Source organism: Hemiscyllium ocellatum, chromosome 35 (genome assembly GCF_020745735.1).
Source record: "Hemiscyllium ocellatum isolate sHemOce1 chromosome 35, sHemOce1.pat.X.cur, whole genome shotgun sequence".
Lineage (NCBI taxonomy): Eukaryota > Metazoa > Chordata > Chondrichthyes > Orectolobiformes > Hemiscylliidae > Hemiscyllium > Hemiscyllium ocellatum.
Genome location: NC_083435.1, coordinates 18,946,531 through 18,974,385, shown reverse-complemented (window position 1 = coordinate 18,974,385; position 27,855 = coordinate 18,946,531). Strand labels below are relative to the sequence as shown.

At 47.7% G+C, this 27,855-nt stretch overlaps 1 protein-coding gene across 8 annotated transcripts in view; it reads right to left on the bottom strand.

Annotated features, from left to right (window-relative positions):
• LOC132832452 (uncharacterized) overlaps window positions 1-27,631 on the bottom strand; it is a 60,470-nt gene extending 32,839 nt beyond the window's left edge. For 3 of the 8 annotated variants that reach the window (XM_060850470.1, XM_060850464.1, XM_060850471.1), the window contains exons 1-2: window positions 9,980-10,515; window positions 8,400-8,706 (exon numbers count right to left, since the gene is read on the bottom strand). The gene's annotated coding sequence lies outside the window, so the exon portion shown is untranslated. Of the gene's footprint in view, window positions 1-8,399; window positions 8,707-9,911; window positions 10,516-27,587 lie in introns of those variants that run through there. The other 5 variants (XM_060850468.1, XM_060850466.1, XM_060850465.1 and 2 more) reach the window with 5 other exon arrangements.
• Between the last annotated feature and the right edge of the window lie 224 nt (window positions 27,632-27,855).

Genomic DNA, 27,855 nt, shown 5'->3' with positions numbered 1-27,855 from the left:
TACTTCTGCAATTATAATTACTTATACAAAGTAAATGAACTCACACCAGTGTGTAATTGTTTCAGCCAAGAGCTGAGTCAACAAGAATGCAAAGTATGTGGAGGAAATACATAATTGTTTTTTGTATTAGCTAAAATTGTATGCCAGAATGAAACGGGACTGCAAAACAATGGTAGATATTACAGGCGAATAGATAAGGTGCTGTGAGGGGAGGCAGTTAAGCTAGATACGCCTGTACAAACAGTAGGTATAAACATCTGTTTCCCACTTTTACAGAAACACAGGAATAAACCCCAATTAAAAGGGTCATAAGGATCAGTATGAGAGGGGAAGCACAGATGGAGGGAGTAGATAATGGTAAGGAAAGGATATGCCTAACAATGACCCACAGCAGGATGAGGTCAAACGGCCTTGTGAGCCCAGAAATAAGCATTTTGTCACAGACAAGGCCGGATAAGGCAAGAGATAAACAGGAGCAATGGGTGCCGTTCTTAGGGAAGTGTAGGATGTAAACAGGGGAGGAGCAATGAAATAAAATAAATATAGAAACCAAATTATATAAATATCATGTATTAATTGAATTCGGTGTGTCTGTCCCTTGCCTTGTAGACAGGTAGTGGACATCACACCCTCTTGCAAGAGTAAAATAAACGACACTACTGATTCAGATTTTGTCTTGGACTGAAATTATTGAAGTGTGTGAGCTTAGTTTCTCTCAGCAGCATCATTTTTCAGAGGCCCAATGTCTAATTTTGCCCTTTATATATCTAAAAAGAAATTTAGCTTCCCTTTATATTACTGGCTAGCTTACCCTCATATTTACTCTTCTCCCTCATTATGTATATTTTTGGCCCTCTGTTGGCCTTTGTAAGCTTTGTAAGCTTCCCAATCCTCTGGTTCCCACTGTCCTATGCCAAATTATGTGTTTTCTCTTTTCCTGTTATCCTATCCCTGACTTCCCTAGTCCCTGTACCATGCTTCTTTTCCCTTGGGATGAATCTCTGCTTTGTCTCCTGAATGACTCCCAGAAATTCCTGCCATTGCTGTTCCACTGTGTTTCCTTCCAGGCTCTTACCTCCCCCCTCTCCCCCTCCCCCAACCCAAGTGAGTTCTACCCAGCTCCTCCCTCATGCCTCTGTAATTGTCTTCATTCAGTTGTAATACTGTTGCCGCTGACTCTCTATCTTCTCCTTCTCAAATTGCAGAGTAAATTTAATTATATTATGATCACTAATCTAAAGTACAAGATTCAGCACAATCGTGCAATTTCATATTAAGTGGTCACAACAAGTAGTCAATGTTCCAAAGAGTATTAAACACTGATGTTTTTACATTGAGTTTTAACATGTGCAGTCATTGGCTTAATAATTTTTGCACACAAACAGAGAACATTCATGGATTCAGGGCCCTTGGTATCACAGACTGGCACAGAGCCAACTACTTGTCTCAACATTGGACAAGATGACTAGATTCCTTATAGTGGGGAAACAAGCCTTTCAGCCCAACCAATCCACACCAACCCCTCCAGAAACTAACCTACCCTGACCTAATTCCCTCTGGCTAATGCACCTAACAATATGGGCAATTTAAGCGTGGCCAATTCACCTAACCTGCGCATCTTTAGACTGTGGAAGGAAACCGGAGCACCCAAAGGAAACCCATGCAGACACAGGGAGAACATGCAAACTCCACACAGTCAGTGGCCTGAGGCTGGAATCGAACCTGGGACCCTGGTGCTGTGAGGCAGCAGTAGCTAACCACTGACCCACCATGCCGCCCTTAGGATGAAAGAGATGGTTGTTGACTTCAGGAGGGCACAGAGTGACTACTCTCCACTGGACATTAATGACTCCCCAGTGGAGATAGTGAAGAGCACCAAATTTCACAGCGTACACCTGGCAGAGAATCTCACCTGGACCCTCAACACCAGCTCCATATCCAAGAAAGCCCAGCAGCATCTCTACCTTCTGTGTACGTTGAGGAAAGCCCACCTTTCAACCTCACCACATTCTACAGAGAGTTCATTGAGAGTACCCTGAGCTGCTGCATCAGTGCCTGGTTCAGGAGTTGCACTGTCTTGGATCTTCAGACCCTACAACAGACAGTGAGGACAGCTGAGAAGATCACCGGGGTCTCTCTCACCTTCCATTACAGAGATTTACACCACATGCTGCATCCAAAAGGCGAACTCCCCACACACCCCTTACTCAAACCCTTCTTCCTCCTGCTGTCTGGCAGAAGATATTGCTGCATACAGTCTCTCACGGCCAGACTTTGCGACAGTTTCTTCCCCCAGGCCACCAGGCTCCTTAACACTGTATAATCGGCCTGTTTCCCATCTGGAATTTTTTTGTATTGCTGCTAGAAAAATGTCTATTATTCATCATTCTTCTGTTACACTGTAACTTGCATGTCTTATGCACTTTGTGCCGTGTACGAGTGTGTAGATTGTGCTGTCTATGTAGCACCCTCGGTCCTGGAGGAACACGGTCTCATTTTTACTGTATCATTTGTACTTGGCAGAAACGACAAATAAAAGTTACTCTACTCTGTCTCTCTACGCTAGGATTGCAGTTAACATGAGTGATGTTACTCAGATTAGTCATGCAGAGGCCTGAACTAATCCTCCAGAGATACAAATTCAAACTTCACCATGATAGATAGGAAATTTATATTCAATTAGTTCATAAATCTGAAATAACAAAAGCATCAGGACATGATTTTCATGTGTTACGATCGAGCCCTCCACTATCACCTGATGAAGGAGCATCGCTCCGAAAGCTAGTGTGCTTCCAATTAAATCTGTTGGACTATAACCCTGGTGTTGTGTGATTTTTAACTCTCAGACAAGGGAATACACTTCCCAACACCCACTAACAATACCAGATCAACACAGCTGTCCCAAAGTCCCGGGGCAGTCTCATAACCCGACAATAAAGCTACGCAAAAGAAAGGTCAGACAGAGGGGCACCAAATGACCCTCTCCCAGGACATGAACAAGGGAAACACCTTGAAATGGAATCAAGAGACATTCTCACCGACCTGCGAAGAGAGCTGGAATCTCCTGACCTAATGATACTGTCAGGATGCTGCACTATATTGCGAATCAGGACATTCACCTGATAACTGTTTTCCAATTCTCATCATTGTAACTAGGTTACTCCATTTCCACATAGTTGTATCTTTCCCCATTCTTAAACTAATTTTATTGTACAAGATTCTTATAAAACCTGGCTTCACCCTCAGCTCGAGGAAGAACCCTTGATCTCCCTGTACAGACTGTCAGTTCACTATCAGCCGAGTCAATTTCTCTTCTAGTGACATCGCTTGTAATAAACAGCTTGGCAATTTTTGGTTTGTGTGGTCTCTGCATTATTGGGCTATTTTCTCCGACAGAGGGTAACAGTTCCGTTCTCATGTGCAGCCCCTAGTGGGGTCTTGGATTGCCTGTGAATTGAGGCCTGAAAGTGTCATTTTTAAAATGTTTCCTGCATTATCAATTCTGGTCTCCTTCCAATCTGAATGATGTTGTGAAACTTGAAAGGCTTCAGAAAAGATTTACACGGATGATGCCAGGGTTGGAGGATTTGAGCTATAGGCAGAGGCTGAACAGGCTGGGGCTGTTTTCCCTGAAGCATCAGAGGCTGAGGGGTGACCTTATAGGGGTTTATAAAATCATGAGGGGCATGGATAGGATAAATAGAGAAACTTTTTTCCCTGGGGTGGGGAATCCAGAACATGGGTTTAGGGTGAGAGGGGAAAAATATAAAAGAGACCTAAGGGGCACCTTTTTCATAGAGGGAGGTATGTGTATGGAATGAGCTGCCAGAGGATGTGGTGGAGGCTGGTACAATTGCAACATTTAAAAGGCTTCTGGATGGGTATATGTATAAGAAGGGTTTGGAGGGATATGGGCTGGCTGCTGGCAGGTGGGACTAGATTGGGTTGGGATAACTGGTCAGCATGGACGGGTTGGGCCGAAGGGTCTGTTTCCATGCGGTACATCTCTATTTCATAGAGATGACTATAATTCAATAGCAATGACCAACAACATAATGAAGATTGTGTGTGGTCAGCACTTAGATTGCACACAGTTGGAATCTGCACACATTTCACAGTCAGGTGCTATTTTTATAAATGACTTCAATGTGAATGTGCCTGATTAATTGATACAACTTCTTCTTGAAGGGGTCCGCTTTGCTCACAAGTTGGCCTCAGTCACCAAATAATATTAATCCATCCACTTCAGAGATGATCAAGAGACAAGCACTTTGGAAATGGAGTTAAAAATCACACAACACCAGGTTATAGTCCAACAGGTTTAATTGGAAGCTCCTCCATCAGGTGATAGTGGAGGGCTCTATCATAACACAACTTTGTACATCCCAATCCAACACCGGCATCTCCAAATTTAGAAATGGAAACTGGGTCACAGCTGTCTGATGACTTACCAAGCATGTAGCCTCACACGCTCAGCCTGCTGTTCTTAAAAGATCATCCCCCAGCTCCAAATTCCTTTCCACCTCCCCCAGTTTGGCTTCTGCTGGTTTCTAACTGTTCCGATGAGTCACCCAACTGGAAAAAAGGTGGGCTCTGCTTTCTTCCTGCGGGAGCTGCCAGATCTGCTGCAATTTTTTGTTGCGGATGCATCTATTTCCTTTTGTGAATGATGGTCACCCTTTAATCTAACAGTCATGATTTGGAGATGCCGGTGTTGGACTGGGGGGTACAAAGTTAAAAATCACACAACACCAGGTTATAGTCCAACAGGTTTAATTGGAAGCACATTAGCTTTCGGAGTGACGCCTCCTTCATCAGGTGATAGTGGAGGGCCCGATCGTAACACAGAATTTATAGCAAAAATTTACAGTGTGATGTAACTGCAATTATACATTGAAAAATTGATTGTCTGTTAAGCCTTTCATCTGTTAAAATACAGTAATAGTTTCACTTCTTTCATATGTAAATCACAAAACCTTTTAAAGTTGCATTCTTGGGTTAGCTGTTAACAATGGTGATAGCTAGACAATATGGTGAAGGTGTTAGCCCCCTGTGTTCTCTGTCTATGACCTGATGTTTAGATTGATTCTAATCTAAAAAGTGAGATAACGGAGTTTTACATTAATTCATGCAGTTTTTGAGCTTAGAGTTCTACATGAATGTATGCAGTTTTTGAGCAAAGTGCAATGTAACTCTGCAAGTACAAATTCACCCCCCAAAATCCTGGTTGAAGAAGTAGGCGCGGAGGCGAAGGCGGCGGAACACGTGTTTGATGTCTCGCCACGTGTTGAACTCGTTAATCCGAGAGCATAGAGGGATGAGGGTGAGGCCTCTGCCAAGGACTGATCTTTCATCCTCAGAGAGGGGGAGGTCTGGAGGGATGGTGAAAACATGGCAGGGCTGGGAGCTAGGACCTGCTGTGGGGCTGGAGCTGTGAGTGGGGTCCGAGAGCGTAGGGGGATGAAGGTGAGGCCTCTGCTGAGGACATGTGTGAGTGTGTGTGTCTATAAGGGTGTGTGTGGGTGTCTGTGTGGCGTCCAAGGCAGCCTCGGACCTTCGGGTGGCCATCCTCCAAGGTGGACTTCAGGACAGGCAGCAGAGAAAAGTGGCCGAGCAGAGGCTGATAGCTAAGTTTGGTACCCATAGGGAGGACCTCATCCGGGACCTTGGGTTCATGTCACATTACAGGTGATTACCATTGCACTACACATACACACAGATACTCCTACACACACACACTCTCACATACACACGGACACAGGTACATACAGACGTGCACACAGACACCCACACACACCCTTATGGGTACACACACTCCCACACTTACACATGCACCCCCTCACAGACTTAAGACACTCTGCACTCACTACACACACACACACACACACACAATTCTCACACCCACAACCCCCACCCCAGACAGATACTGACAGATAAAGACCCACACACACACACACATATATTTTGTGGGGTGAATTTGTATTGCAGGGTTACAGTGCACTTTGCTCAAAAACCCCATACATTCATGTAGAACTCTGAGCTCAAAAACCGCATGAATTTATGTAAAACTCTGTTATCTCACTTATTGGGTTGGAATCAATCTAAAAATCAGGTCATAGACAGAGAACACAGGGGGCTAACACCTTCAACATATTGGTAAGGTTCTGGATTAGTGGTGCTGGAAGAGCACAGCAGTTCAGGCAGCATCCAAAGTGCAGCAAAATCGACGTTTCAGGCAAAAGCCCTTCATCAGGAATAAAGGCAGTGAGCCTGAAGCGTGGAGAGATAAGCTAGAGGAGGGTGGGGGTGGGAAGAAAGTAGCATAGAGTACAATGGGTGAGTGGGGGAGGGGATGAAGGTGATAGGTCAGGGAGGAGAGGGTGGAGTGGATAGGTGGAAAAGGAGCTAGGACAAGTCCGGACAAGTCATGGGGACAGCGCTGAGCTGGAAGTTTGGAACTAGGGTGAGGTGGGGGAAGGGGAAATGAGGAAACTGTTGAAGTCCACATTGATGCCCTGGGGTTGAAGTGTTCCGAGGCGGAAGATGAGGCATTCTTCCTCCAGGCGTCTGGTGGTGAGGGAGCGGGGATGAAGGAAGCCCAGAACCTCCATGTCCTCGGCAGAGTGGGAGGGGGAGTTGAAATGTTGGGCCACGGGGTGGTGTGGATGATTGGTGCGGGTGTCCCGGAGATGTTCCCTAAAGCGCTCTGCTAGGAGGGGTCCAGTCTCCCCAATGTAGAGGAGACCGCATCGGGAGCAACGGATACAATAAATGATATTGGTGGATGTGCAGGTAAAACTTTGATGGATGTGGAAGGCTCCTTTAGGGCCTTGGATAGAGGTGAGGGAGGAGTGTGGGTGCAGGTTTTACTGTTCCTGCGGTGGCAGGGGAAAGTGCCAGGATGTGAGGGTGGGATGTGGGGGGGGGGGGGGGGGGTGGACCTGACCAGGTAGTCACGGAGGGAACGGTCTTTGCGGAAGGAGGAAAGGGGTGGGGAGGGAAATATATCCCTGGTGGTGGGGTCTTTTTGGAGGTGGCGGAAATGTTGGCGGATGATTTGGTTTATGCAAAGGTTTGTAAGGTGGAAGGTGAGCACCAGGGGCGTTCTGTTCTTGTTACGGTTGGAGGGGTGGAGTCTGAGGGCGGAGGTGCGGAATGTGGACGAGATGCGTTGGAGGGCATCTTTAACCACATGGGAAGGGAAATTGCGGTCTCTAAAGAAGGAGGCCATTTGGTGTGTTCTATGGTGGAACTGGTCCTCCTGGGAGCAGATACAGTGGAGGCGGAGGAATTGGGAATACGGGATGGCATTTTTGCAAGAGGTAGGGTGGGAAGAGGTGTAATCCAGGTAGCTGTAGGAGTCAGTGGGTTTGTAAAAAATGTCAGTGTCAAGTCGGTCATCATTAATGGAGATGGAGAGGTCCAGGAAGGGGAGAGAGGTGTCAGAGATGGTCCAGGTAAATTTAAGGTCAGGGTGGAATGTGTTGGTGAAGTTGATGAATTGCTCAACCTCCTCGCGAGAGCACGAGGTGGTGCCAATGCAGACATCAATGTAGCGGAGGAAGAGGTGGGGAGTGGTGCCAGTGTAATTATGGAAGATCAACTGTTCTACATAGCCAACAAAGAGACAGGCATAGCTGGGACCCATACGGGTACCCATACCTACCCCTTTGGTCTGGAGGAAGTGGGAGGATTCGAAGGAGAAATGGTTAAGGGTGAGGACCAGTTCGGCCAAACGAATGAGAGTGTCGGTGGAAGGGTACTGTTAGGGACATCGGGAGAGGAAAAAAACGGAGGGCTTGGAGGCCCTGGTCATGGCGGATGGAGGTGTAGAGGGATTGGATATCCATGGTGAAGATGAGGCATTGGGGGCCAGGGAAATGGAATTCTTGGAGGAGGTGGAGGGCGTGGGTGGTGTCTTGAACATATATGGGGAGTTCCTGGACTAGGGGGGATAGGACAGTGTTGAGGTAGGCAGAGAGGAGTTCAGTGGGGCAGGAGCACGCTGAGACATTGGGTCGGCCGGGGTGGTCAGGCTTGTGGATCTTGGGAAGGAGGTAGAACCGGGCAGTGCAGGGTTCCCGGACTATGAGGTTGGAAGCTGTGGGTGGGAGACCTCCTGAGGTGATGAGGTTCTGTATGGTCTGGGAGATGATGGTTTGGTGATGGGGCAGTAGGAAGAGGTGTTCTCGAGTTGGTGTTTGGCTTCAGCGGCATAGAGATCAGTGCGCCAGACTAGCTGTGGGCGGAAGTGATGTCATCAATCAGCGTGGGGGTGGTAGCCGCATCAGCCACATGGCTAATGGCGTCTGAGTCATTTCCGAGGCCAGGGGAATCTTCTGGAATGTTTGAGGAGCGCTGGTTATGGAGGTGGGTAGATATGAGTTTGTTGTACTTACAGTTTTTGATGTTTGAGATGGAGTTGAAATACTGTTTGTTGAGAGTATGAATTCACCTGAGGATGTAGTACAGAGTGGGTCCTTTGCAATTCTGAGAGAGTGTGACCCTCAGCTGAGGCAGGGCTGACTGTAGAGAGGTTAGGTGCCGGCGCATTGCTGCGAGCGTGGAGCGGAGGATCCTGAAAGAGAACTGTTGCTGGTGTTTTTGAATTTGTGTCTGTACTGTTTGTCCTGTTCGGATCCGAACTCTGCTGGTTTAAAGGTGGTCCGGAGTCCGTGTGGGATGAGTTGGTTACGGAGGCAGGCACTGAGGAAGCAAATGCAGCTGTGTTAGCGAGTTTGTTTCACGACATGGCTGAAGAGCTTCAGGGCAGAGGAAATGACCTGGGAGTTGCAGTGGGAGAGGGACTCCCTGAGATTCTTGTAGAGAGAGGAGGAAAACCTCTTCAAGGCAGGCATCCTTGCAAGAGGATTCGCAGTAGGGTTAAAATCAACGAGGTAAAAACAATGACTGCAGATGCTGGAAACCAGATTCTGGATTAGTGGTGCTGGAAGAGCACAGCAGTCCAGGCAGCAACCAAGGAGCAGTGAAATCGATGTTTCGGGCAAAAGCCCTTTATCAGGAATAAAGGCAGAGAGCCTGAAGCGTGGAGAGATAAGCTAGAGGGGGTTGGGGGTGGGGAGAAAGTAGCATAGAGTACAATGGGTGAGTGGGGGAGGGGATGAAGGTGATAGGTCAGGGAGGAGAGGGTGGAGTGGATAGGTGCAAAAGGAGCTAGGCAGGTAGGACAAGTCCGGACAAGTCATGGGGACAGTGCTGAGCTGGAAGTTTGGTTCTGGGGTGAGGTGGGGAAGAGGAAATGAGGAAACTGTTGAAATCACCATTGTTAGCAACTAACCCGAGAATGCAACTTTTAAAAAAGGGTTCTGTGATGTACACATGAATGAAGTGGAACTATCACTGTATTCTAACAGATGAAAGGCTTAACAGACAACCAATTTTTAATGTATAATTTCAGTTACATCACACTGTAAATTTTTGCTATAAATTCTGTGTTACGATCGAGCCCTCCACTATCACCTGATGAAGGAGCGTCGCTCCGAAAGCTAGTGCTTCCAATTAAACCTGTTGGACTCTAACCTGGTGTTGTGTGTGTGATGTTTTTTTAACTTTAATCTAACACACTGCTCTCTCTCCGCGAACCCGATTCCATCTCAGCTCCGACCCACACACTGGGGTTGGCCAAACTTTCGAGACTTTTGTTGCCAGTTTTGCTGGAAATCTCTGTCAGTGATGACCTTTCTGTGCTTTTCAGCAAACTTACGAAATCGCTCCTTTTTCCCCCCAAAAAATCTGTTTTCCTTCGCGAAGTCGGATTGTTTTTTTTCTTCCCCCCCCCCCCCCCCCCCCACCTTCTGCCAAGTAACTCGGAGTTGCTGATGAGTTAGCCTCAGGGTAACGTGCAAAAAAAAATCCCCCCAAAAATAGCCCAGGAAACGGTTTTCACTCACTGCTCGAGGCGGAATTCTCGTTACCCAGATGCAGCCAAGCAATCCTGACCGTGAGCTATTTCACTCACCGGATGATCGGTGCTCCCCACCTTTCAGTTGTCCGTCTCCAATGTGATCTACCTTCACATCGCAGGACAGCAGGAGCAGGTCTCAGCTGCTCCGCTCCGTTCATCCAGCCGCCTCTCCCCCAGCTCCCCCCTTGCAGTTCTGGGGACTCCCTCCCTTGAGTTACAATGTCTTTTTGCTTTGTAATTCACAAAATAAAAAGCCCGGCTCTGGTCCTATGGCTGGGGGGTGGGCTCGCTCAGATCGGAAAGCGAAAGGTCTGGACAGAAGGGTTAAGCCGGAACGTTAGACCCATTAAATGTTGACTTCTGCTGCTCCTAGAGCAGCCGGGTTACTGTGTTCTTACAGCTTCCTGCCTGAAATAAACTGCAGAGGCGTTTCTCCTGTGTGTGTGAGAGAGAGAGGTTTGTAACAGGAACCCCGAACAACCCTCTGCCCCTATCATCTCGCCCTAAGAAACCACAAGAGGAAACTACGCAGGAGACTGGCTCAGGCGACTTGATATAAAATTTTCAGAAATCGCAGAACAACGGATGTATTCTTTTCTAAATTAAAAAAGTAACCACATTTAAGCTTCAGCTTCACCCTTCCCTCAGCCCTGACGAACGAGAGAAACTCCCTGTCTTTGAAGCATCATTGCCTGCCCAGCTCTATTTCCCTCCCCTCCCCTATCAGCGTTCAGAAGGGACCACTCCCTCCGTGACTCCCTCGTCAGGTCCACACCCCCCCCACCAACCCAACCTCCACTCCCGGCACCTTCCCCTGCCACCGCAAGAATTGCAAAACTTGTGCCCACACCTCCTCCCCTCACCTCCCTCCAATGACCCAAGGGATCCTTCCATATCTGTCACAAATTCACCTGCGCCTCCACACACATCATTTACTGCATCCGCTGCACCTGATGTGGCCTCCTCTATATTGGGGAGACGGGCCACCTACTTGCGGAACGTTTCAGAGAACACCTCTGGGACACCCGGACCAACCAACCTAACCGCCCCGTGGATCAACACTTCAACTCCCCCTCCCACTCCACCAAGGACATGCAGGTCCTTGGACTCCTCCATCGCCAGACCATGGCAACACGACGCCTGGAGGAAGAGCGCCTCATCTTCCGCCTAGGAACCCTCCAACCACAAGGGATGAATGCAGATTTCTCCAGTTTCCTCATTCCCCCTCCCCCCACCTTGTCTCAATCCCAACCCTCGGAGTCAGCACCACCTTCTTGATCTGCAATCTCCTTCCTGAACTCTTCGCTCCCACCCCCTCTCCGGCCTATCACCCTCACCTTAACCTCCTTCCACCGATCACATTCCCAACGCCCCTCCCCCAGGTCCCTCCTCCCTACCTTTTATCTTACCTTGCTTGGCACACCCTCCTCATTCCTGAAGAAGGACTTATGCCCGAAACGTCGATTCTCCTGCTCCTTGGATGCTGCCTGACCTGCTGCGCTTTTCCAGCAACACATTTTTCAGCTCTGATCACCAGCATCTGCAGTCCTCACTTTCTCCCAGCTCTATTTACAGCTGGTTTTGAGTTAAGGGCATTTGGTGGAGAGCCGGGTTCGAGAGCAACTTGCTCCAGATGCTTGTCATAACATCCCCGACCAGAGTGTGGCGCTGGAAATCCGCAGCATCCCAGGAACAGGGTAATCAGCCATCTGTCAGGAATGAGGCCTGTGCGTCCGGGCTGAGACATAAATGGGAGGAGGGTGGGATTTGGGGGAAGGTAGCTGGGTATGTGATAGGTGGATGAAGGTGAGGGAGATGGTGATAGGTCAGAGGGAGGGGTGATGGTCAGGTCTGGAGGGCATTGCCAAGTTGGAGGCATGGGACTGGCATAAGTTGGGGGGAGGGGAAATGAGGAAGCTGGTGAAATCCACATTGATCCTGTGTGGTCACAGGGTCCTGAGGTGGAATATGAGGCAGTCTTCCTCCAGGGGTTGGGTGGTAAGGGTTTGGCGGTGGAGGAGGCCTAGGACCTGCATGTCCTTGATGGAGTGGGAGGGGCAGTTGAAGTGTTCAGCCATGGGGGTTGGGGTTGGTGGGTGTGGGCGTCCCAGAGATGTTCACTGAAATAATCCGCAAGAAGGCATCCTGTCTCCCCGATGTAGAGGAGAGCACACTGGGTGCAACGGATGCAATAGATGACATTGGTGGAGGTCACAGAGTCATAGAGTCATAGAGATGTACAGCACAGAAACAGACCCTTCAGTCCAACCCGTCCATGCCTACCAGATATCCCAGACTAATCTAGTCCCACTCGCCAATACCTGGCCCATATTCCTATTCGTACACCCATCCAGATGCCTTCTAAATATTGCAATTGTACCAGCCTCCACCACATCCTCTGGCAGCTCATTCCGTACATGTACCACCCTCTGTGTGAAATAGTTGTCCCTTAAGTCTCTTTTATATCTTTCCCCTCTCACCTAAATCAATGCCCTCTAGTTCTGGACTCCCCCACCCCAGAGAAAAGACTTTTATCCTTATAGACTTCTATAAGGTCATCCCTCAGCCTCCAACACTCCAGGGAAAACAGCCCTAGCCTATAGCTCAACCCCTTGCAAATCTTTTCTGAACCCTTTCAGCTTTCACAACATCTTTCCAATAGGAAGGAGACCAGAATTGCACGCAATATTCCACAAGCGGCCTAACCAATGTATAGGTGAATTTCTGACAGATGTGGCAGCAGCCCTTGGGGCCTTGGATGGAGGTGAGAGGCATGATGTGGGTGCAGGTGTGGCAGGAAAAGGTGCTGGGAGTGGGGTGTGGGCTGGTGGGGGAGGGTGTGGACCTGATGAGGGAGTTGCAGAGGGAATGGTCTTTTTGGAACGCTGATGGGATGGGAGGGAACTATATTTCTGATGGTGGGGTCCGTTTGGAGGTGGTGGAAGATAATGCACTATATGCGAAGGTTGGTTGGGTGGAAGGTGAGGACCAGGGGATTCTGTCCTTACTGCGTTGGGTGGGGTGGCATTCAAGGGTGTGAAGTGGAGGAGATGTGCTGGAGGGCACCGTCAATCAGGGAAGTTACGGTTGTGGAAGAAGAAGGCCAGCACCTTCTATTCCGACCTCAAGTTCACCTGGACCATCTCGGAAGCATTCCTCCCCTTCGGGGACCTCTCCATCACCATCCGACTAACCACAGACATATACTACCAACCCACCAACTCCCACAGCTACCCAAACTACGCCTCCTCCCACCCTACTTCCTGCAAAAACACCATCCGTTCTTCCCAATTCCTCTGCCTCTGCTGCATTTGTTCCCAGGATGACAAATTCCACTCCAGAAAGTCCCAGATGACCTCCTTCTTCCACTATTGCAGTGTCCCTTCCCACATGGGGGAAAAGCAAAGCAGCCCAGGCAGCATCAGAGATGCAGGAGAGTTGATGTTTTGGGCATGAGCCCTTCATTAGGACTTCTTTTGTTCCCATGTCTTATGGTCTGAAATAATGCTCCCGTGTTTGCCAAGGGTGCTAGAGTTGCTGGGTCAGGGGAGACACCACAAACACAACTGGAATTGAAAGTCACGCAAGGAACAGCTTTTGTGAAAGTTTCAATTTAAACTTCACAATTGATAGTGAATTCAATTTTGTGGTTGGTGTTTCAGGGTAAAGTTGAAATCAGAACTGATTTTCTTGCAAATTACTTACTCCATTCCTTCATCGATAAACTTTTTAGAAAGCAAACAAATTAACCACAGCCAGTATTAGAAACTTGAATATACAGGTATACTGTAACATTTCAAGATGTGAAAAGGAGTCACACCCACTCCTTCCTGTGCTATCAAGAACTTGCCCAGCAGCTTTCAAACAATAGTCTTAGAGGTGTACAGCACAGAAACAGACCCTTCGGTCCAACTTGTCCATGCCGACCAATTATCCCAACCTAATCTAGCCCAATTTGCCAGCACTTGGCCCATATCCCTCCAAACCCTTCCTATTGATAGACCCATCCAGATGCCTTTTAAATGCTGCAATTGTACCAGCCTCTGGCAGCTCATTCCATGCATACCCCACCCTCTGCGTGAAACAGTTGAGCCTTAGATCCCTTTTATATCTTTCCCCACTCACCTTAAACCTATGCCCTCTAGTTCTGGATCCCTCTACCCCAGGGAAAATACCTTGTCTATTTACTCTATCCTTGCCCCTCATGATTTTATAAACCTCTGTGAGCTCACCCCTCAGCCTCTGACGCTCCAGGGAAAAAATCCCCAGCCTGTTCAGCCTCTCCCTGTAGCTCCAATCCTCCAATCCTGGGCACATCCTTGTAAATCTTTTCTGAACCCTTTCAAGTTTCACAACATCCCTGAATGCTGTGGCTCATTTAGCACAATGAGATCTCACTGGGCACCTCCTCCAGTAGATTTACACTGCTCCAGAAATGAAATGGACACAATTAAGTGCACCAATTAGTTCCTGAACTTGTCTGATCCTCCTGTTTCTGTCTCCCACAGCCTGCAGTGTCTCCCTGCTTGTTCTCATTTATTTCCAGTGTTTCTCCTGGAGTTCACCCCCAATGTGTGTGGGCAGGGATTTAACATTGCTCAGATCCACCTTGAGACTGAAGTGGAAGAGAAGTGACAACTGCTCTAGACCGACACAAGTTTCCAGAGGGCAAGGGGGGGTTTGGAGAGTTTGGGAAGGGGGTAGGGTTTGTGGTATCCTGGGCACACTGAAAACTGGTGCTGAATGCAAGGCTATTTCTTTGCTGAAAGCAGATTACACAATCCTATCTAAAGGTCATCGCTATCCAGGTCAGGTCTGCTCTGGGATTGGTGATTCACCCCAACCAATCCTGTGCTTCCTCCTTCCACCCTGCCAAGGACATGAAAGTCCTGGGCTTCCTCCATCTCCAAACCCTAACCACCGGATTGCCTGGTGGAAGAATGCCTCATCTGCTGCCTTGGGACCCTCCAACCACACGGGATGAATGTGGATTTCACCAGTTCCCCATTTCCCCTCCCCCGACCTTAACCCAGTTCCAACCTTCCTACTCAGCACCCGCCCTCTTGAACAGTCCCACCTGTCCATCTTCCTTCCCGCCTATCTACTCCACCCTCCTCTGAACTATCATCTTCTCCCCCACCTACATCTGCCTATCGCATTCCCAGCTGCCTTCCCCCCCCAGCAACACCCTCTACCATTTATCTTTCAGCCTCCTTGGCCCACAAGCCTCATTCCTGACGAAGGGCTCTTGCTCGAAATGTTGATTCTCCTGCTCCTGGGATGCTGCCTGACTGGCTGTGCTTTTCCAGCACCACACTCTGAATCTGTGCTGTGCTGGGCAGGGTGATCCGAGAGCCTACGTGCAGGACAGGGGGACACCTGCCTCATCAGCCTGTACCAGGAGAAGACCGTTGGCAGTTTCTTGCACACCTACATGCTTTCCTAAATGGGCACTGGGGAGGGAATCTGCAATTGGATCCGACTGCTCTACACCGAGATCGTTAGTGCAGTCTCAATCAATGAAAGCTTCCCGATCAGATCCGGAGTCAGGCAGGGCTGCCCACTCTCTCCTGGTGTGTGTGTGTGTGTGTGTTATATAGAGTCCTTTGCTGAGTCCATCAGGAAGGATGTGAGCCTGAGAGGGGAGACTGTTCCAGGCAGTGGGGGCCAGCAGGTCAAAGCCTCCCTGGACATGGATGACGTTGTCGTTTTCTGCTCGGATTGGCTGTCAGTGCACGGACTCCTGAGCATCTATGACCAGTTCGAACTGGCCTCAGGAGCCAAGGTAAACCGAGGGCACTTGTTCTTTGGGCACTGGGCCGTCCAAATCCTTTATATCCTTTACCAATCTGGACAGATTACCTGAAGGTGTTGGGAATACAGTTCAGAGGGGCTAGGGCATGCATAATACCAACGTGAGGAAGAAACTGGTCTGTTGGGAGCACCACTCCCTCTGCCTTATGGGTAAGATCCTGGTCATCAGGTCTGAGGCACTTCTATTGTTGTACCTGGGACATGTCTGGCCCATTCCCCTAAACTGCGCTGTCTCAGTCACACCTCACCTGAACCCTATCCACAGGGACACAATGTACAAGGCTCTGGATAAAGTTGGGGTTGGGGGGGGAGGGTGTGCAGAATGCTACCCCCCACCCTGTTGGCCATGTCTGTGTGTGGCTGCATCAAGCTGTGTGTAAGCCCTCGATACATAAACACCAAGTGTCAGCACTTACTGAGGTTCGACCTGTCCCAGGGTCGGGAAGGATGGGACTGGCCTCGCTGCTGCAGAACTCTCCGAGTAGTTGGACCATTCCGTATCTCCTGTCCCTCGTGGAGACATTTGCAAAGAAAATCACCTTTACCCACCGATCCATCAGGGAGTGGTCTGCACATAGTGTCCCCGAGACCCTGAGGGATAAGGAGAGGATGGATCCTGTCACGTGGTTCCCTGAGCATACAGTCAAAGTCATTCGGCAGAATGTCCCATCGCCAGAACTTTCCAACAAGCACCAAGACATCGCTCGGCTGGTGGTGAGAAGGGCACTGCCCGTCAGATCCTTCATGTATGCTCAGTCGGTCTGCACCACCACACGCTGCCCTCAAAGTGGCTGCATGGGGATACAGACTATCACACATCTCCCTCCGGAAGGTTCCTTTGTAAAGGAAGTCTGGAGGGAGGTGCAGCTTAAAAATGTGTTGCTGGAAAAATGCAGCAGGTCAGGCAGCACCCAAGGAGCAGGAGAATCGACTTTTCGGGCATAAGCCCTTCTTCAGGAATGAGGAAAGTCGACCAAGCAGGCTAAGATAAAGGGTAGGGATGAGGGACTTGGGGAAGGGACATTGGGAATGCGATTGGTGGGAGGAGGTTAAGGTGAGGATGATAGGCCGGAGTGGGGGTGGGGGCGGAGAGATGTAGTGGTTTGTGTCATCCTGAGCAGCTCCATGAGTCTGTGCTCTACCTGGGACACACACTGGGCTGCACCTGGAGGACCATCAACTCAATGAAAGTCACTCTTTGGTCTGCCCAAAACGTGTTGCCCTTCTAGAGCAAGGAATTGACCCAGACCGAGTGTTGCAGACTGGCACATTCCAAGGTCCAGGACTACGTGCTGAGGGACGCACTAAAGCCTGGGGCAGCTGCTGCCAATGGGCAGTGGGGAAAGACCACAGTCTGAGGTCTTGGTGCTGAAGGTAAATGGGGGTCCGTTGAGTTATCGGACACTCCTGATGCCTCAAGTGTGTGTAAGTATGTGGTATAAGTATGAAGTGCCTTGGGTTTGATTGTTCCCCATATATTGTTCAAACAAAAGAAAAATCACCAAGGTTCTGTAAACGTGCGGCTGAGTTTGCTGGGTTTATTTCAGGGATTTCCCAGTTATCGTTCCCAAGGTAAATTAAACTGCTTCAAAGGTTTTCTTTACCAACAGAAATTTCACAGTGTGGGTTGAACAGGATTACAAAATGAATTCAACGTGTTCTCACTCATCACCAGCACTCAATGATTCCACTCTCCATGGGAACCACTGCAGGAACTCACGAGTAACTTGGGGATTTCGGCAGGTGGTGCAATGTAATTTCATAGTAAATTTTTAAAAAGGTCTTACAATTTACATCTGAAAGAACTGAAAACAACACGGTCATTCTAAAAGCTGAGAGACTTAATAAACAATCCGGGTCTTTTTCAATATATAATTTCAGTTACATCACACTGTAAACTTTTGCTATAAATTCTATGTCTTACAATTTTATTCTCCACAACCACCTGATGAAGGAGCAGCGCTCCAAAAGCTTGTGCTTCCAATTAAACCTGTTGGTACTCCCTCCGCTCCAATCCCAACCTCACCATCAAACCCGCAGACAAGGGAGGCGCGGTGGTAGTTTGGCGCACTGACATTTATACCGCTGAGGCCAAACGCCAGCTCGCGGACGCCTCCTCTTATCGCCCCCTTGACCACGACCCCACCTCCCACCACCAAACCATCATCTCCCAGACCATCCAGGACCTCATCACCTCAGGGGATCTCCCATCCACCGCCTCCAACCTCATAGTCCCACAACCCCGCACCGCCCGTTTCTACCTCCTGCCCAAAATCCACAAACCTGCCTGCCCCGGCCGACCCATTGTCTCAGCCTGCTCCTGCCCCACCGAACTCATCTCCCAATACCTCGACACGGTCCTGTCCCCTTTAGTCCAAGAACTCCCCACCTACGTTCGGGACACCACCCATGCCCTCCACCTCCTCCAGGATTTTCGCTTCCCTGGTCCCCAACGCCTTATTTTCACTATGGACATCCAGTGCCTGTACACCTCCATCCCCCATCACGAAGGACTCAAAGCCCTCCGCTTCTTCCTTTCCCGCCGCACCAACCAGTACCCTTCCACTGACACCCTCCTTCGACTGACTGAACTGGTCCTCACCCTGAATAACTTCTCTTTTCAATCCTCCCACTTCCTCCAAACTAAAGGAGTTGCCATGGGCACCCGCATGGGCCCCAGCTATGCCTGCCTCTTCGTAGGATATGTGGAACAGTCCATCTTCTGCAACTACACTGGCACCACCCCCCACCTTTTCCTCCGCTACATCGATGACTGTATCGGCGCTGCCTCGTGCTCCCACGAGGAGGTTGAACAGTTCATCAACTTTACTAACACCTTCCATCCCGACCTTAATATAAATTTTAGCATTCCTGATGAAGGGCTTATGCTCGAAACGTCGAATTCCCTATTCCTGAGATGCTGCCTGGCCTGCTGTGCTTTGACCAGCAACACATTTTCAGTTGTGTGATTTTTAACTTTGTACACCCCAGTCCAATACCAAATCATGGCAATCAAAAACAGAGATCTAGCATAAAGAGAGTGATAGAAGCTTACGAAAGCTGTGCTAGCCCGGGGCCATATCTCTAAATCTGATTTTATTTTTATCTCTGAATCATTGAATGTGTTATTTCATTGTGCAGTAGGCAGAGAACTGATAAAGAATTATATCATCACTCATCGATCACTCAAACATTTCAATAAACAATATTCTGTAGTGATTAAAAGACCAGAGTGAATAAATGTCATTCTCGAGACACACTTGTTCTGTTTAAAGATTGAAATATATGTTTTTCCAGATGAAACACTGGTTCCCCATGCTGTCATGTCAGTGATTCTCCAGTGAGTGTCAACAACAACAACTTGAGCCCATGGAGGGTCCCTAACTTCACAAAATGGGCTTCATCAAATTCAAACTCACCCAAAGGATCAGTCTGTAACCAGTTCACATGCTCACCCAATCCTCCTGTGCTGTCCCCCTGTTTATTAGTGAATTCCAGTGTCTCTCCAATCCTGGTGGTCACTAAGGGAGCAGACACTGCAGTTTGCCCCAGAGGTGTGGGGAGGGAGGGGGGTTTAACACTGCTCAGACCCGCCTTTAGACCCGACTAGAGGAGAGCGAGATATGGCCCCGGGCTAGCACAGCTTTCCAGAGGGCAGGGGTTAGGGGTGTCCTGGGCACAGTTTGAGAACTGTGGGGAGCAGCTCCCCCAACAAAATGCAGTGAACCCAAGCTATGGGGCTGAGCAGAGCTGGCTGGCTGATACAGCAGGTTTGCACACAGTGAAGGCCACCTCTCCTGCCTTTTAACTACAGGAACCTCGACTCCAGGGAGATCCCAGTGGGGATAAGAACCTGCTGCCCCTTTGTCCTGTATCTTCTGGAGCATGCTTATGAAACGAGTTCAGAAGGATTTAGTTGGGAGTGGGAGGGGTGTGTTGGGGATAATCTGCTATCGGGGTACCTACATTGGGGCTAGGGAGGGGAGCACCATTATTAAAGCAGACACTGTCAGGTACCAACTAAAACACAGCCATGTAAAGTAAACCCAGCCACTGCAGGCCACATTCCTTGGGGATTAGAACATGTCCGTCAGTTTCAGATCATCCTGTTACAATCTCATTGTTAATAAAGGAAACCGGTAACTATCGGATAGTGTAAATCGCACCGATACTACACTTGATTGATAAAGTACTTGCTAATGCCTCCGCTGACGTCAAACTCATTCGGGTCCTGTGTTAAATGATAATACCTGTATATTCAACTATGGAGAACTATTGTGAACGCCCAGACAGCCAGGCGCATAGCAATGAGGAAACCCTTCCAAACAATAAACTTTTAATTTACAAGATCGGAAACTGCTGAACCCAGGATGACTACCCATTGTTCAGCGCAGCAGGAGCTGGACAGGTATCTCGGGGCAGCCAATAGAGACACTAATCCCTTCACAGACAGGTGAACCGACCAATGAGAGAACCGAACGAGGGGAACCTGACCGGGAACTCGAGGAAGCGCGAAGTATAACTGCTCCAGGTCCGTAGAGGAAGACAGAACGCCTTCTCCAACGAATTGCATGCTTTTGAATTCGTTGTATAGTTTGCCAGTCTTGATTCTGTAATAAACGGTGTTTTTGCTCCAAACTCTAGCCGGTTTGACCTCTCCTTCCAAAGAACACGTGGAGACGAGACCCTACGGGTCCGTCCCAACAGGTGGCAGCAATGTATCCCAACTCCTTTATGAGTAGAACTGACACTTCCAAACCTAATACCACAATTATATTGAAAGAAAGATGACTCCACCTGACATCTTTGTACCCATCTGTATTTTTATGTTGATTTGTTTCCCAGAAGCCCTCACACCAAAATGATGTGACCTCCTCCCCCCTGTCCTGTAATGAGGTCAGCCAAATGGACCCCATAGAATAGGAGTTCCCTGATTGGGGCTGTTAACCTGGTCCCATGAGGGAGCCCTGGCTGACAGATATAAACATGAGTGGCAGAGGTTCTGTAAACAAAGGGTGATGGGATACCGGCCCCTGAGCAGTTATTTCAGTAACAATGAGTGAAAAGAAAATACAGACCTGAAGAAATTCGCTCAGACAACTTTAGGGTGGGACAAGCATTTCTGGCCGTGTCATTAATTGGGAAGCTAGATTTGTTTTATCCTGCCATTGAAGACTAGGCCCAGTATGTGGAAAGATTGCACCATGGTTTCCTGGGCAAATTACACTGGGGCAGCTGTAAAGCAACAAATAACTCTCCTGACAACTTGGGGATCCACAGCTTTTTCGGTTATTCAGAGCTTAATATTGCCCAAGGCACCAGACGCAAACCTTTTGACAGCTGACTTATTTTTAAGGAATATTGTGACCCTAAGCCTCCTCTAATTCAGAGACACTATCGGTTCTAATCGGCTTTCCAAGAACATGGGAAATCGGTGGCAGTATTTTTGATAAGGTTAACATGACTGACAGACACATGATTTTGTATTAAGCCTGAACGAGATGTTGAGAGAACATGTTGGATTAGTGATGTGACTATGCAAAAGCACAGACTAGCTGAATCCCAACTGGATTTCCAACAGGCACCACAACTGGCTTTATCATTAGAAAATGCAGCGAGTGGAGCATAGATGAGTTGCAGGGTATGTCAATGGAAGACTGAGCTTGGGTGACACTGCTTAAGTAAAGACAGTTGCACAGTCTCACTCAGGACATATCCTGAACAGAGGGACTCTCGGCCAGCCCAAAGCAAAGCCAAGTGATTAACATCTTCAGGATCGGGGCTGGCAAGCCATTACAGTTGCTGCCACTATGTGGACTTGAGACAGCAAGCGAGTCCTACTCTCCCTGAATTGAGTCAGAACACATACGTTGGTATCTAGAAGAGTGCACATCCTTGAAAGTCCACGAGCTTGGAATAGTGAAACTGCTCAGCAGCATCCAAATCAGAAGCAGTCAAAGTGAGTATCTGATTAAATAGTCACCTGGTTGCAATGGAGGTGTCTGTCTCAGTGATTGCAGGACCACTAATAAAATTCACTCTGGACTCCAACCCTTAAATTGCACCTTATCCAATCACAATCTCCTATTCTCCTTTAGATGTCTTTACTGTATTGACACTACTGGGTAATGAATTGTCCCCTGAACTCTGATGACAAGATTTGTTGATTACATTCGATGTATGACTTCCAATTTTGTCGCTCAACCAGTGGAAACATTGTTATTTCACTTTTCAAACAAATGGTATGATCTGCCTGTACTGCATCCAAAACAAAACTTTTCACTGTGCAACAATAATGAATCAAATCAGTTAGATCAGCAATCATCTTAAACAGCAGAGCCGACCTGAGTACCTCTGCTTCTAATTCATATGTTGACATACTCTGCAGAATTTGTGTTCAATTAGATGCTCCAGCAATCTCTCTACTGGCAGACAATGAAGAGAGGAATGGACTTTATGAACAGGCATTTCTTAATGAAGCCAAGAATCTGCTGCATATGTTCTTCAGAACCAATCCTTACCCACTGTGGTTTAATTCATGGAGGATTTTATATAAACTACCACATATGAAAAGGTGATACTCAGAGGCACGCTCGAGAATTCCTGGAAGCATGGTATTCCAACCTGAACGCTATCAACAACCACATTGACTTGGACCCCATTTATCAACCCTTGAGAAAAAGAACAGGAAATGACATCACTGCAGGAAATGACATCACTGACCCAAGGAAACCCAAACATACAAATAGAAAGCAGGAATTATCAGCAGTGCTTCATCTGTCAGCTCACTGAAGAGGTTATCTAGTATCGTGATGAAACATCTGAAAATTTACCTTCCAGCTCAGCGAACCAACCTACATCCAGAACCTCAAACAGCTACAAATCTTGTCGAAACTCACTAGTATTCAAATCTAGAAGAATCCTACAATACTCTACTTGCAATACAAGTGATTATCTCCACTAATACTGTGCGAAACTGACGTGACTACATGCAGCATCTGCAGGTCCTGGTAATATAGTGAATACATTTGAGAATGCAGAACTTGCATTGGATATTTGCCTACCTTTCTATCTGACACTTAATAATGGTGAAAGAATGGGTATTTCTGCTAGCAAGAGGCTTCGAATTTGCATTAAATTCAGATGCAGCGTAGATGGTGCACAGGACATCGTTTTAAATGCATGAGCAGCTCCACAGGTGCTGACAAAGATTTTTGAATGTGGAATAATCTGAACGTGTGGAAATAGGAGATGTTATCTTTGGATGGAGCTTCTGCTGTGCTATTTCAAAAGAATGGTCTTGTCCAACAACTCCATTACTTGTTGCAATAACACTGTATGGCTCATTATGTAGATCAAGGCTTTGACAATACCAGGAAGGAAGTACCAATTGTGAAGCAAATTAAAACATCTTTAAAAGACCATTTATACAATCTCTAAATCCTTAGTCCAAAGATGACAAGGTGGGGAAGCAGGGTTGAGTGTATGGTGTTGGAAAAGCACAGCAGATCAGATAGCATCCGAGGAAAAGGAGAGTCAACACTTTGGGCATAAGCCCTTCATCAGGAATGAGGGGGTGGCCCAAGGGGGCTGAGAGATAATTGGGAGGGGTGGGGCTGGGAGGGAAGATAGCTGAGAATGAAATAGGTCGAGGAAGGTGGGGGTGAAAGTGATAGGTTGGAGAGGAATGGGAAAGGTAATGGACAGGTCAGGAGGGTGGTGCCGAGTTGGAGGCTTAGGACTGGAATAAGGTGGGGGGAGAGGAAATGAGGAAACTGGTGAAATCCACATTGATCCCATGGGGTTGCAGGGTCCCAAGGCAGAAGATGGAGCATTTTTCCTCCAGGCACTGGGTGGTTTGGGATTGGCAATGGAGGATGCCCAGGACCTGCATGTCCTTAGCGGAGTGGGAGGGGGGAGTCAAAGTGTACCGCCATACCTGTGGGGTGCAGTGAGAGAAAGACTCACTGTGATCCTTGTAGAGAGAGGGGAACTTCTTCAAGGTAGACATCCTTGGGAGAGACTTTGCAACAAATGTCACAGAAAAAGTGAGGGTGATTGTTGTTAGAATACTGAATGTATTCACAAACTCTGTCTGTCTCTGTGTTTTTGTTTTTGCTGCTGTTTACCTATTATTTACTTACTATCTGTGCTACTTATCTCTGTGACCTGCCTGTATTGCTCACAAGACAAAGCTTTTCACTGCCTCAGTACACATGACAATAAATTCAATTCAATTCTCTTCAACCTCTCAATGAAGCTCGGAGCTTTCTAGGTAATTTGCTGTAAGTGTTTTGATTAGAGATCCTTTCTCAATACTTTTGAATGTAAAATTTCAGAACTCAAGGCCAGATTACAAAGTACTCTCTTAAGAAGCCGTCCAGTTCTGTGTCACTCTAGACTTAAATAAGCTCTTGTTTGAATTATAGAGTCATAGAGATGTACAGCATGGAAACAGATCCTTCAGTCCAACCCGTACATGCCGACCAGATATCCCAACCCAATCTAGTCCCAGCTGCCAGCACCTGGCCTATATCCCTCCAAACTCTTCCTATTCATATACCCATCCAAATGCCTCTTAAATGTTGCAATTGTACCAGCCTCCACCACATCCTCTGTCAGCTCATTCCATACATGTCCTATCTCCTGTGTGAAAGAGTTGTCCCTGAGGTCTCTTTTATATCTTTCCCCTCTCACCGTAAACCTATGTCTTCTAGTTCTGGACTCCCCACCCCACGGAAAAGACTTTGTCTACTTATCCTATCCATGCCCCTCATAATTTTGTAAATCTCTATAAGGTCACTCCTCAGCCTCTGACACTCCAGGGAAAACAGCCCCAGCCTGTTCAGCCTCTCCCTGTAGCTCAAATTCTCCAACCCTGGCAACATCCTTGTAAATCTCTTCTGAAACCTTTCAAGTTTCACATCTTTCTGATAAAGGAGACCAGAATTGTATGCAATATTCCAACAGTGACCTAACCAATGTCCTGTACAGCCGCAACATGACCTCCCAACTTCTGTACTCACCAATAAAAGAAAGCATACCAAATGTCTTCTTCACTATCCTATCTACCTGTGATTCCACTTTCAAGGAGCTATGAACCTGCACTCCAAGGTCTCTTTGTTCAGCAACACTCCCTAGGACCTTACCATTAAGTGTCTAAGTCCTGCTAAGATTTGCTTTCCCAAAATGCAGCACCTCGCATTTATTTGAATTAAACTCCATCTGCCACTTCTCAGCCCATTGGCCCATCTGGTCCAGATCCTGTTGTAATCTGAGGTAACCCTCTTCACTGTCCACTACACCTCCAATTTTGGTGTCATCTGCAAACTTACTAACCATACGTCTTATGCTCACATCAAAATCATTTATATAAATTATACAGCAATTTATTTATAGAACAATTAGTGCTGACCAAATTCTTTCAGGAAAGTCCCGGAGCATATTGAGAATTAATTGGCAGAAGCCCAGGCTCTGCAAGGAGAGGCCACCGTCTCCGAGAAACAAGTTAGCTTGAAAAGTTGAATTGCATCAGTTGCAAGAGGTGAAGAAATGGGTACAGAAGTTGTTGACATTTCAGCCCTGCTGCCTGAGTCATCCGATTAGAAAAACAAGATTTTCTGAACAGAAAGGAGAAAGTGAGGGCTGCAGATGCTGGAGATGAGAGCTGAAAATGTGTTGCTGGAAAAGCGCAGCCTGAAGAAGGGCTTATGCCCCAAACGTCGATTCTCCTGCTCCTTGGATGCTGCCTGACCTGCTGCGCTTTTCCAGCAACACAGTTTCATTTCTGAACAGAAACTCAATATTTTGCCGCCGCACAGCAGCCGACTGAGAACGAATTGACTAATGTCGAGACATTTCGATTGTAGTGAACCGTTACAACGTGGTCGATACATCCGAGAGGTGAAAAATGCAATTACTGACCAATGTCCTGATTATAAAAATACACAACTGCAGATAAACAACAAAGCAGCGACTGCGGAGACATGGAAACTCCCACAACTGAATTGTAAAACAAACACTGTCGACAGAATTAGAACGAATAGCTGACAGATGTGAATACCATCACGGGAACGGTCCCAGTCAGGGTCAGATTCCTCACTGGGCGTCGAAGTGAAATTGGAGGAGAAAGTGAGGACTGCAGATGCTGGAGATCAGAGCTGAAAAATGTGTTGCTGGAAAAGCGCAGCAGGTCAGGCAGCATCCAAGGAGCAGGAGAAATCGACGTTTCGGGCATGAGCCCTTCTTCAGGAATTCCTTTTGCTTTTCCAGCAACACATTTTCAGCGTCGAAGTGAAATTGGCAGGATATGCAAGGATTGGTAAAGACAGGGTTCTTTGGGAGTTTGGGAGTTCACTTCAATGTCAGCGATGAATGGAAATAATCTTTAATTCGAGGCATGAGAAAAATTGACAATTATTTTCTTTCCTTGGTAAATTCTCAAAATGTGACCAGAGCCTAAATGCTATAGAGAATCCTCTCCGAGAAGAGGCGAGATTAGAGTGGTGCTGGAAAAGCACAGCAGGTCAGGCAGCGTCCGAGGAACAGGGATTTCAGGAACACTTGACTCTCCTGCTCCTCAGATGCTGCCTGACCCCTGCTGTGCTTTTCCAGCACCACATTAATCTCCGGCATCTGCAGTACCCGCTTCTGCCTCTTGGAGAAGGGCAAAGTCGAGGGCAGTGGAAAGAGCACACAGCCTGATGGATGTTACCGATGGGTGAGGGATACACTCTGATCCTGTCAGGCAGACCTAGAACTGCTGAGACAGACAGCTACCAGTTCGCCATAAGCCGCAGGTCGTGAAAGTGGGTCAGTCAGCTGCAATCCTCGAAGCGAGTCTGATTCCGAAAGGTTGGTGAACTTTCAGAGTTAAATTTCAACACTCAATTTCACAATGAATACATCATGGTGAGGAGCAGAGCTGTTTAAGTGCCCCGTTCTGTCATGTCCTTTATGCTCTGCTATATCTCTGGAGCAAGTGGAAAGTTGCTCCAACAGCCTCCTAGCACAGAGCAAGGGACATTTGCCAGTGAATCGTAAAAACCCATATGCTGTCGGCGGCTCGTATAGAGCAAATGACAAGCCTGGTTAACCACTTCCCGCTGAAAATGTGTTGCTGGTTAAAGCACAGCAGGTTGGGCAGCATCCCAGGAATAGGGAATTCGACGTTTCGAGCATAAGCCCTTCATCAGGAGAAACGTCGAATTCCCTATTCCTGAGATGCTGCCTAACCTGCTGTGCTTTAACCAGCAACACATTTTCAGCTCTGATCTCCAGCATCTGCAGACCTCATTTTTTTACTCGAAGATTTTAACCATTTCCCGCAAAATGATAGCTTACTGACAGATACCAAGCAATTACTCACTCAAGCTCCACATCAGCTAGGTTACTGAACCACTACAATACGTTGTTGTTAGCATTAAAATAAAAACAAACATTTATATAAAAACAAAGATGCCAGTTATTATCCTAACTTGTAAACATAGCCACACGCGTAACTAAAAAGCAGTGATACTCAGAATCCCGACAGTGTGTGGAAACAGACCCAGACCCACACCCCCTCCCCTATTTTTTTTTACCGCTGACTAAGACCCCCAGCCTCTTCATTTAACATGGCCAGGTTTTTGGACAGTGTATGGAAACCCACGCAGACACAGGGAGAATGTGCAAACTCCACACAGACAACCGAGGCTAGACTCGAACCTGGGTCCCTAGCGCCGTGAGACAGCTAAATCCCACAGAAAATAATCCCACAGGAACTTCAGCAAAGTTCAGGTTTTTCTTTTGACACCGAACCACCCAAAAGTATATGAGGACGATTGGTTCCAGGAAGTTTAAAACTTACCCGAGTCCTGAGCGTTAAAACATAGCCTTGCAGAGAGAGCCGGGGGCACGTTCAGAGCAGCTTTTAAAGCGTCTTCCGGTGAGTAATAGTTTGAACACCTCTCAAATATTACAGCACTTTGTGAAAGTTGCAGGCGGTTTCTAGAAATCCATCCAGCTGTGAACCCACGCACACACACACACACAAAAACAGAAATTGCTGGAAAAGCTCAGCAGGTCTGTGGTGGGAAATCAGAGCTAACGTTTCGGGTCTAGTGAGGTTCTGAGGT